Here is a 9,916-nt window from a genome sequence, read left to right as displayed (position 1 = left end):
TTAGAATAAATAATCTTTTATTTGGTATTCATCTCATAAAAAAGTAAAAAATAATAGTATTCATGTGCAAAGAAATAAAATAAATTCAGATGCATTTCACAGGAATAAATTGTTATAATGAATTACCATGAAATCAAAGTTTATCTTTGGTAAATTTACTGGCCACCTCTCAACCTAAGAACCAAGTGAAGAGTAGATTCCTTTTGGATATTGTAGTCTGATAGGGTGCGACCATCTTCAAGCTGCTTACCAGCAAAGATCAACCTCTGCTGGTCTGGAGGAATGCCCTCTTTGTCCTGAATCTTTGCTTTTACATTCTCAATGGTGTCTGAGGGTTCAACTTCCAGTGTAATTGTCTTACCAGTTAAAGTCTTCACAAAAATCTGCATACCACCTCTTAACCTGAGAACTAAATGCAGGGTACTCTCCTTCTGAATATTGTAATCGGACAATGTACGACCATCTTCAAGTTGTTTACCAGCAAAGATCAACCTCTGCTGATCTGGAGGAATACCTTCCTTGTCCTGAATCTTTGCTTTCACATTCTCAATGGTGTCAGAAGGTTCTACTTCAAGGGTAATGGTCTTTCCAGTTAGGGTCTTAACGAAGATCTGCATACCACCTCTCAACCTCAGAACCAAGTGAAGAGTAGATTCCTTTTGGATATTGTAGTCAGACAATGTGCGACCATCTTCTAGTTGCTTACCAGCAAAGATCAACCTCTGCTGATCTGGAGGAATACCTTCCTTGTCCTGAATCTTTGCTTTCACATTCTCAATGGTGTCTGAAGGTTCTACTTCAAGGGTAATGGTCTTTCCAGTTAGGGTCTTAACGAAGATCTGCATACCACCTCTCAACCTTAGAACCAAGTGAAGCGTACTTTCCTTCTGAATATTGTAGTCAGATAACGTGCGACCATCTTCAAGTTGCTTACCAGCAAAGATCAACCTCTGCTGATCTGGAGGAATACCTTCCTTGTCCTGAATCTTTGCTTTTACATTCTCAATGGTGTCAGAAGGTTCTACTTCAAGGGTAATGGTCTTTCCAGTTAGGGTCTTAACGAAGATCTGCATACCACCTCTCAACCTCAGAACCAAGTGAAGCGTACTTTCCTTCTGAATATTGTAGTCAGACAATGTGCGACCATCTTCTAGTTGCTTACCAGCAAAGATCAACCTCTGCTGATCTGGAGGAATACCTTCCTTGTCCTGAATCTTTGCTTTTACATTCTCAATGGTGTCTGAAGGTTCTACTTCAAGGGTAATGGTCTTTCCAGTTAGGGTCTTAACGAAGATCTGCATACCACCTCTCAACCTTAGAACCAAGTGAAGCGTACTTTCCTTCTGAATATTGTAGTCAGACAATGTGCGACCATCTTCAAGTTGCTTACCAGCAAAGATCAACCTCTGCTGATCTGGAGGAATACCTTCTTTGTCCTGGATCTTTGCTTTAACATTCTCAATGGTGTCTGAAGGTTCTACCTCAAGGGTAATGGTCTTTCCAGTTAGGGTCTTAACGAAGATCTGCATATCACCATCTTAAATTTTCCTTGTTGAGACTAATCTGAAGCGTATATCTCTGAATAGGTTTGTAGTTTCAGACATGATGTGCGCCAGTCTCTTTTCCAAGTTTGCTTACAGCAAAGATCAACCGCTGCTGATCTTGCCGAGAATACCTTCTTTGTCCTGAGGATCTTTTGCTTTAAACATTCTCATGGAATGAAGTCTTTGAAGGTTCTACCTCAGTTGGTAATGTCTTTCAGTCAGGCCGCTCTTTAATTCAAGGAGATCTGCATACCACTCTCAACCTCAAAGAACCAAGTGAAGCTTTTACTTTCCTTCTGAATATTGTTAGTCAGACAATGTGCGACCATCTTCAAGTGCTAACGCAGCAAAGATCACCTCTGGCTGATCAATGGAGGACAAACGCCAAATCACTTCTTTTCCTGATCTTTGGCGGAATTAACAGTCCTGGCAATGGTGTCTGAAGGTTCTACCTCAAGGGTAATGGTCTTTCCCATTATGGTCTACGAAGACTGGCATAACACCTCTCAACCTCAGAACCAATGAAGAGTTCTCCCTTTTTTTTTTTTTTTTCTGAATATTGTAGTCAGAACAATGTGCGACCATCTTCAAGTGTTTACCAGCTTTAGATCCAACCTCTGCTGATCTGATACCTTCTTTTGTCCTGGATCTTGCTTTAACATTCTCAATGGTGTCTGAATGGTTTTCTACCTATAGGTAATTCTTTTCCAGTTAGGGTCTTAACGGAATCTCATACCACCTCTCAACCTTAGAACCCAAGGTGCGTACTTTCCTTCTGAATATTGTAGTCAGACAATGTGCGACCATCTTCAAGTTGCTTACCAGCAAAGATCAACCTCTGCTGATCTGGAGGAATACCTTCTTTGTCCTGGATCTTTGCTTTAACATTCTCAATGGTGTCTGAAGGTTCAACCTCAAGGGTAATGGTCTTTCCAGTTAGGGTCTTAACGAAGATCTGCATACCACCTCTCAACCTTAGAACCAAGTGAAGCGTACTTTCCTTCTGAATATTGTAGTCAGACAATGTGCGACCATCTTCAAGTTGCTTACCAGCAAAGATCAACCTCTGCTGATCTGGAGGAATACCTTCTTGTCCTGGATCTTTGCTTTTACATTCTCAATGGTGTCTGAAGGTTCTACTTCAAGGGTAATGGTCTTTCCAGTTAGGGTCTTAACGAAGATCTGCATACCACCTCTCAACCTTAAAACCAAGTGAAGCGTACTTTCCTTCTGAATATTGTAATCAGATAACGTGCGACCATCTTCAAGTTGCTTACCAGCAAAGATCAACCTCTGTTGGTCTGGAGGAATACCTTCTTTATCTTGGATCTTGGCTTTCACATTTTCAATTGTGTCTGAAGGTTCTACTTCCAAGGTGATTGTCTTTCCTGTAAGGGTCTTCACAAAGATCTGCATACCTCCTCTCAGCCTAAGAACCAAGTGTAGGGTAGATTCCTTTTGAATATTGTAATCGGACAATGTGCGACCATCTTCAAGCTGCTTGCCTGCAAAGATCAACCTCTGCTGATCAGGTGGAATACCTTCTTTGTCCTGGATCTTTGCTTTCACATTCTCAATCGTGTCAGAAGGTTCAACTTCAAGTGTGATGGTCTTCCCAGTAAGGGTCTTCACAAAGATCTGCATACTGCACCTGCAAAAGAAAGATCACTTTAATTCCCTTTAATTTTTTTTGCTGTCCTTACATTTAAAACTAAGTTTTTATTTGTTTATAACTATACACACATTTAAACGCTTGCTTGCTTCTGTGCAGTGTACAAAAACGGAAATTTAACCCATACAAACTCTGAACTGGGTTAATTATTAACCAAGTGATCTTAAGCAAATTACTATTGCAAAAAGTTCTACGCAACTACTGTTCTTCACCCATGACCTGGGCATCAGCAATACACAATATTACACTAATTGTCAATATGCAAATTATAAAAGTATAGCACACAAATCAGTGAATATATGTGACAACAAATCCCCCCCCCCCAAAAAAAAAATGTCAGAACCTTAAATTTTACTGTACGTCAGGATTATCAATACTTAAGAGAATCTTGTGGATAATGCTTACGAGTACAATACTGTACATACTGTAGTGTGTTTATAGATGGCACAAAACAGTACAATTTAAATCAGCCAGAAGGATCCAGTCAAGACATCCTGCAACATTTATATTTCTGTCCTTTAGTTTTGTAACTGCTACAAGTTTACAAGTTTCACTAATATAACTTGACGTTAAGATCTCCCTGCCTACTTAACTATCAGGATATAAATTCCCACTTTTAAAAGTAATTTTCCAAGTGCACTAGTAATACTTTCAATAAAATTAAAGCATAAGAAATCTCAAAGAATAACTTCAAACAAAATGCTCCTACATTCAAGAATATATTTATACAGCAATATTTGCACTAAAGCAACACTCAATCTTTTATCAAATATATGACCCCGCTTTAGACTTTGAAAACACCAATTCTTAACCCTTAATGGATGGATGCACTCATGGCGAGCATCAACATTTCATGCCATCGACTTGGGGGAATCAGGCAGTAAAGAGGTTCCATTACTTCTATTGGCCAGAAATTCACCAATGGAAACTTTTAGACTGGCTCAGATTAAGGCAGTAGGCACCTCAAGATAGACTCTCTTAGATTAACATGGTTACTCCAAATAGATTGACTCAGATTAACGCAGTAACCAACTCCAAATAGATTGACAGATTAACGCAGTAAGCAACTGAAGTTAGTTGTGACCCTGACTTCAGGTGGGAACGTTCAGTGGGATGTTCTGTCCCTCGTGAAAGGTGGGAGATTTTTTTTTTTTTTCTTACACCGTTTGCATATCGAACTCTTTTCATTGAAGTTGTTGTTTTTTTGGGTTTTTTTTTTCAACCCAGTAGGCTGAGTTTTCTTTTTTAGCTTGGCTCTTTAGGTTAAGTATATCACCCCTTTTGTTTTCCAAACCTTATTTCCTTACTACGTGCATCTCTTATGGCCTGTCCGCACAGACAGACTTGCCTGTCAGGCACTTCCAGCTATTTATATTTTCTCTCACTTCTGAAGCAATGTAATCAGACAATTCCATTGTTCTGGCTACATACTTAGTCAGTCAGTATAGTGTAACAGGTTGGGAACAGTGTTTGCCCATCGGGCAGTGTCTGCTAGTGTGAGCAGGGCCTAGGGTTGCATTCTTCAGCCAACTGAAGGCCAAACCTATGAATACTTTTGTTCCAAATGTATTGAATACCTTGTTCAACACACCCTAACAAAGAAAAAAAATATGCACAAATGTTATGCATTGTTTAAGTGCATGGTAAAGATTTAAAATATAGGACAAGCCAGGTAGTTTTGCAGGGTAATGTCCAAACTGGCTTTTCTAATAAATAATCAATTATAAATTAATTAGTGTATGCTAGCCTATTGCACACTAAAACTAGATCTATTGCATACTAAATCATATCTAACAATCACACTGCAATAAATTCAATATTGGGTTACTATCTTCACATGTTCCATTTCCTGATCAACTGATCTGTGGTAAAGCATATTGTAATGTCTTCATATAATATTATAGGAGTGCTTTTCCACTATACTATGTTATGATATTGGTTATTTTTTGTAAAGACTCCAGCCACCTCCAACATTAAAATTTGTATTTTTCTTTGGTAAAAAAAAAAAAAAAACTTCTCTAATCATAAACTGGTCCGTATACTTTCTTTTATCCATATCCTGTTTTGGGCTTTCATCTTCTTGAGACAGATAATGACCAAGCAAACATTAACTTAAACTAGTCTAATTTCTGGATATATTATAGTTTTATGATTTTGTTTGTAAGTATATAAACAAACCTGCAATTTTCAACCACCAGCTAAAGTGGAAAAAATTATGTACTATACATATATATAAATAGTTTTGAATTACTGAATATGTAAAAAGAATTCTGCTTTTAAATTGTTCCATTGCCAAACCTTAAAATCCATTCTCAAAGATGCATAAAGCAAGGATTTAATTTATTTAATACACATCTATTAATTAAAAAAGTTTTCAGCTTCTGGCCAAGAAATATACAGTTACCTTACACACAATAATTGGCTGCACCTCAGAATACTAATGAAGGAATAGTCTTGAGAGCAAGTTTAGGGATCCAACCCTTATCAACTTAATATATCTTCTGCTAATGCACTAGGTAAACCCACATCATAGGAACACACCACCACAATAGGTATACAAATTTCATAATAAGTGTCTCAATTACCATATACATTAAATCATGTCAACCAATATGTACTGTATCACTGCACAGGAGCAACTCATATAATAATTTTTAAAAAAATCAATGCACAAGTGTTATAGGCAATATTGTTGTATTGATTAAGGCTACAAACTGGATTTAAAAAATTATCAATGAAACACTTGCACAACCACTTCACCTATACTAGCATTCAGTTTTCATTAATATACCATGAACTATTATGCTAAAAACCTTATAAAAAGGTGAGAAAATGAGCTATTTCTATGCAACAACTCTGCACAGACTGCAAAAAATAGTCAAGCGAATAAAAAAAGCCACTAGGGATTGGAGGATCAAATTTACTTAACTGTTCAGTACTTGCTCCTGGAGGTTAGGTTACTTTCATTCAACTGACAAGATTAACCAAAATAACAGTAAATTCTTAATAAACAACCAAATTCCTTAAGAATAAGTATAAACAAGGAAATACCACACTATTACTTACATATACCTTAAAAAATCTAATATGGTATAGTGCATATTTGCAATTCCAATTAGTATTAGGCCCAACAACCAATATAAAAAATTAGGCAAAACCATTTCAAATGTATACCTATTGTCTAGTTAAACTTAATCTATCCTGCATTAGGCTACTACAACTAACTGAATTACACTAGGTTAGTCTAGGTTCTTATACGGTCTGCCAATTTTTTGTACAAGTCTGCCTTAATATCTAAACTTAATTCGAATTCAAAAAAGTAGAGAACAGACTGACAGACTTTCAAGTTCTGTCCTTGACAAATGCCCAATGAAACGTTAAAAGTGTTCCGGCCCGCGAACACAGCCTACAACACAAATGCACCCGATTTTGAAGTGACAATACTAGGGTACAACACCGCTTGTACGCCCACTGATCGGAAAATAGACAACTCATTTGACTTTTCATTGGTGAAACAATATAATTCAATATTTAAGCATACCTGTCAAAAGATTGAAGTTTTGTCAACAAAATGAGATATATGAAACTGCCATACATAGTAAAATAAGCATGTGAAGTATTCGTAAAATAAGTGTTCAAGGCAGTTGTTAATCCCAAATGGCCTAGTAGGGTTGCCAGTGCAATTCAGTTCTACAATCGCGGCCACGTCCTTCCCAGGGCTCATTTGTTCTAATACTTGCATATATATATACTATATGCAGTTTACTGATATTACTAAAGATTGTAGTTTTAATAATCACAAAAAATCTTGTTGCCTATAGGTACTAGTAAATGTATTATAATTAGTCTTTTTCCCGGATTCCTGGGGTCATAGTTTGAACTGAAATGCATTTTCTACATTGTAATCTGTGATTTCATCCTTACTGCCATCCCGACTGAAACTTCAGTGTTAATTTGATTGTAATTACACACATATCGTTCATAATTCACTGCAAAATTTCACTTGAAATATGTAACAGTTTGTTTACGGCAAAACCCTGTTGTGGTGCGAGTGCTTAGGAACCAGGAAGACTTCGCTGTCAACAAACTCTTTAATGTAGTTAAAGTGCAATTTGGTGTGAATTAAGACAGAATTAAGACCAAAATGTGTATAATTACAATCAAATAAGCACTGGAGTTTCAGTTGTGATGGCAGTAAGGATAAAACTACCGATTACTAGGTAAAAATTAATTTCAGTTCAAACCATGACCCCGGGAATAAGAAGTTGAATACTTTCACTAATATAGGCGACAATGTTTAATTGTGCTGCTTACATCTGCAATCTTGATTAAAAAGTTACATTATATACGCTAGTACTGTTCAAATTAAGGCTGGGAAGGACGTGAGAGCCATGCCGGTTACGAAAGGGACCGGAGGTGGACGCCATATTAGATTTAAAAACTGCCTTGAAAACATTTTACGAAGACCTCACATGCTTAATTTAGTTCGTACGGCGCTTTCATATATCACATGTTGACGAAACTTTAATCTTTTAAATGGTGTGCTCAGAATTAATTGTATTCTTGTTTCACCATTTCAATTATATTCTTGTTTCACCATTTAAATAATAGTTAAAAAGGCTGATCCACCAAAGTACGATGGATCCAAGGCGGTGTTCCCCTTATGTTAGTTGTAAAAATTTCGAAAGCGTCATGGAGGTTCATAAGTAATGCGCCTGACTATACTTTCATTTAATCTTTTAAATGGTGTGCTCAGAATTAATTGTATTCTTGTTTCACCATTTCAATTATATTCTTGTTTCACCATTTAAATAGTTAAAAAGGCTGATCCACCAAAGTACGATGGATCCAAGGCAGTGTTCCCCTTATGTTAGTTGTAAAAATTTCGAAAGCGTCATGGAGGTTCTTAAGTAATGCGCCTGACTATACTTTCATTAACTTCTGTTTAATCGGAAATAATGGCCTTAATTTCTTACTTGGGAGGAGAAGGTAGAGGCCTCGAGGTGTCGCTTCCACGGAGGTTATGGCTTATGACTGACCTCTTTCTTACCTTAGCTAATAGGAAGTGCTAATATTTCGGGAAAATGGTCGCGCTAACGTATAGGTGGTTACCAGGCCGCACAGCGGTTTTACATTGACCTTAAATTTGTTTCCCGAAAAAAAAGTCAATGGCGACAATCTGAAATATTGGGGAAGTGAGGAAAGCACAGACCTAATTTAAAACTTTGCTCTAGAATAAGTGGAGCTTTCAGTTTTGAGATTTAATGACAAATAGGTACTTCCTCCTTGTATTTTCAGTCTTTATGCCTCCGTGAAGGCTAGACTTAGGCTAAGTACACTTTAGTACGATCTCTCTTTCTTAATAATCTACGCCTACATGAAGGCTAGTTACACAGTTGGATCACGACCTTGTTTTCTTAACGAGATGTTGTAACGTGACGAAACTGATAATGACAACACTTTCACATCACTCAACACTTCCATGAATTGGAGAACCAATCTACTAGCTTAGATTGTTACCTCTCGGTTCACACTGAGTTGTCGTCTTCACGTAAATTAGTATACCTAACTGTAGAAAGTCGTCCGGTTAATCCCGATTGTTCGTCACAGAACATAAAATCAAAAAATAGTCTGCATTCTACGACGCACGAATCAGTTACGGCCACTCTTGATTAAAAATTCTAATAGCCCATTCGTATTTTGACGTGAACGATGAACAAGAACACCCCTGACAAGTGAACTTGACGAATCTTCACTGGCCTCTTCTTCAGCGTTAAACAAAATTAAAAATGGCAGACACCTACGTCACGTCGAAGAACCAACTTTCGGCCCAGCGACCGAAATTGGAAGCAAATATACAAACTACCTTATGAAACACCGAAATTGACGGCAATATACTACAACCTTCAATCTTACTAATAAAACAATGGGCAATCTCTTATATACACTTAAGAAGCAGTCGCCTATTTCAGACATTAAAAAACCAGGTCAAAACGAACCTAAATTAAACGGGTAAACATAGGTAATACGAAATCAACCAGTCACCAAAGCAAAATGTAAAACTATCATAGGCCTAATACTTTCGTGTTCACGATTTCATGTTCAGAATTTGCAAAACAAAGAAACAAAGAGTCACTAACACAGATACCTACCAAGTTTTACGGAATGCACTGATATAGATACACTTTGTGTTTTCAACACCAACTGCTCAGCTGAGCCGCATCACCTCGCTTTATAGCGGTTGATCACGTGACTTGTACGCATGCGCAGACTTATCGATTTGCCAGATGTTTCTTTTATTTTATATGCGATAATTGCCTTTCAACATTTCTTTAGCAGTGACCACTAGTTTCAACAACAATTGCAGTGAACTATGAGTTGCATAGCATATTTGTTGTACCTTGAAATATTCAGGATACACCAAAATCAATGGATTTCATATGTCGACGTCATCAACAAAGAAGCAAGGGTGTGCGAGGCAGCCAAAAAGATCCAGAATGGCGTGGAAGCTTCAGAATTCCTGATAAGTCTTGTGATTCACAAGTTGTGAAGTCTTGCATCACTGTTGGTGTCCGAATGAATTTTTTTTTTGTGACAGCGGTTCGTGTTAATGACGAATATTCATATTTTCATATGTTCAAAGTAACATTTGTATGTCCTTTAATAAATTTGGCGACAAACTTAAGTGCTTCTTTGTAAT

At 37.2% G+C, this 9,916-nt stretch overlaps 1 pseudogene; it reads right to left on the bottom strand.

Annotated features, from left to right (window-relative positions):
- Positions 1-9,524, bottom strand: LOC135216737 (polyubiquitin-C-like; annotated as a pseudogene).
- Between the last annotated feature and the right edge of the window lie 392 nt (positions 9,525-9,916).

Source organism: Macrobrachium nipponense, chromosome 6 (assembly GCF_015104395.2).
Source record: "Macrobrachium nipponense isolate FS-2020 chromosome 6, ASM1510439v2, whole genome shotgun sequence".
Taxonomy (NCBI): Eukaryota; Metazoa; Arthropoda; class Malacostraca; order Decapoda; family Palaemonidae; genus Macrobrachium; species Macrobrachium nipponense.
Note: the sequence above shows the minus strand (reverse complement) of the source record. Positions and strands in the feature narration are given on the sequence as shown.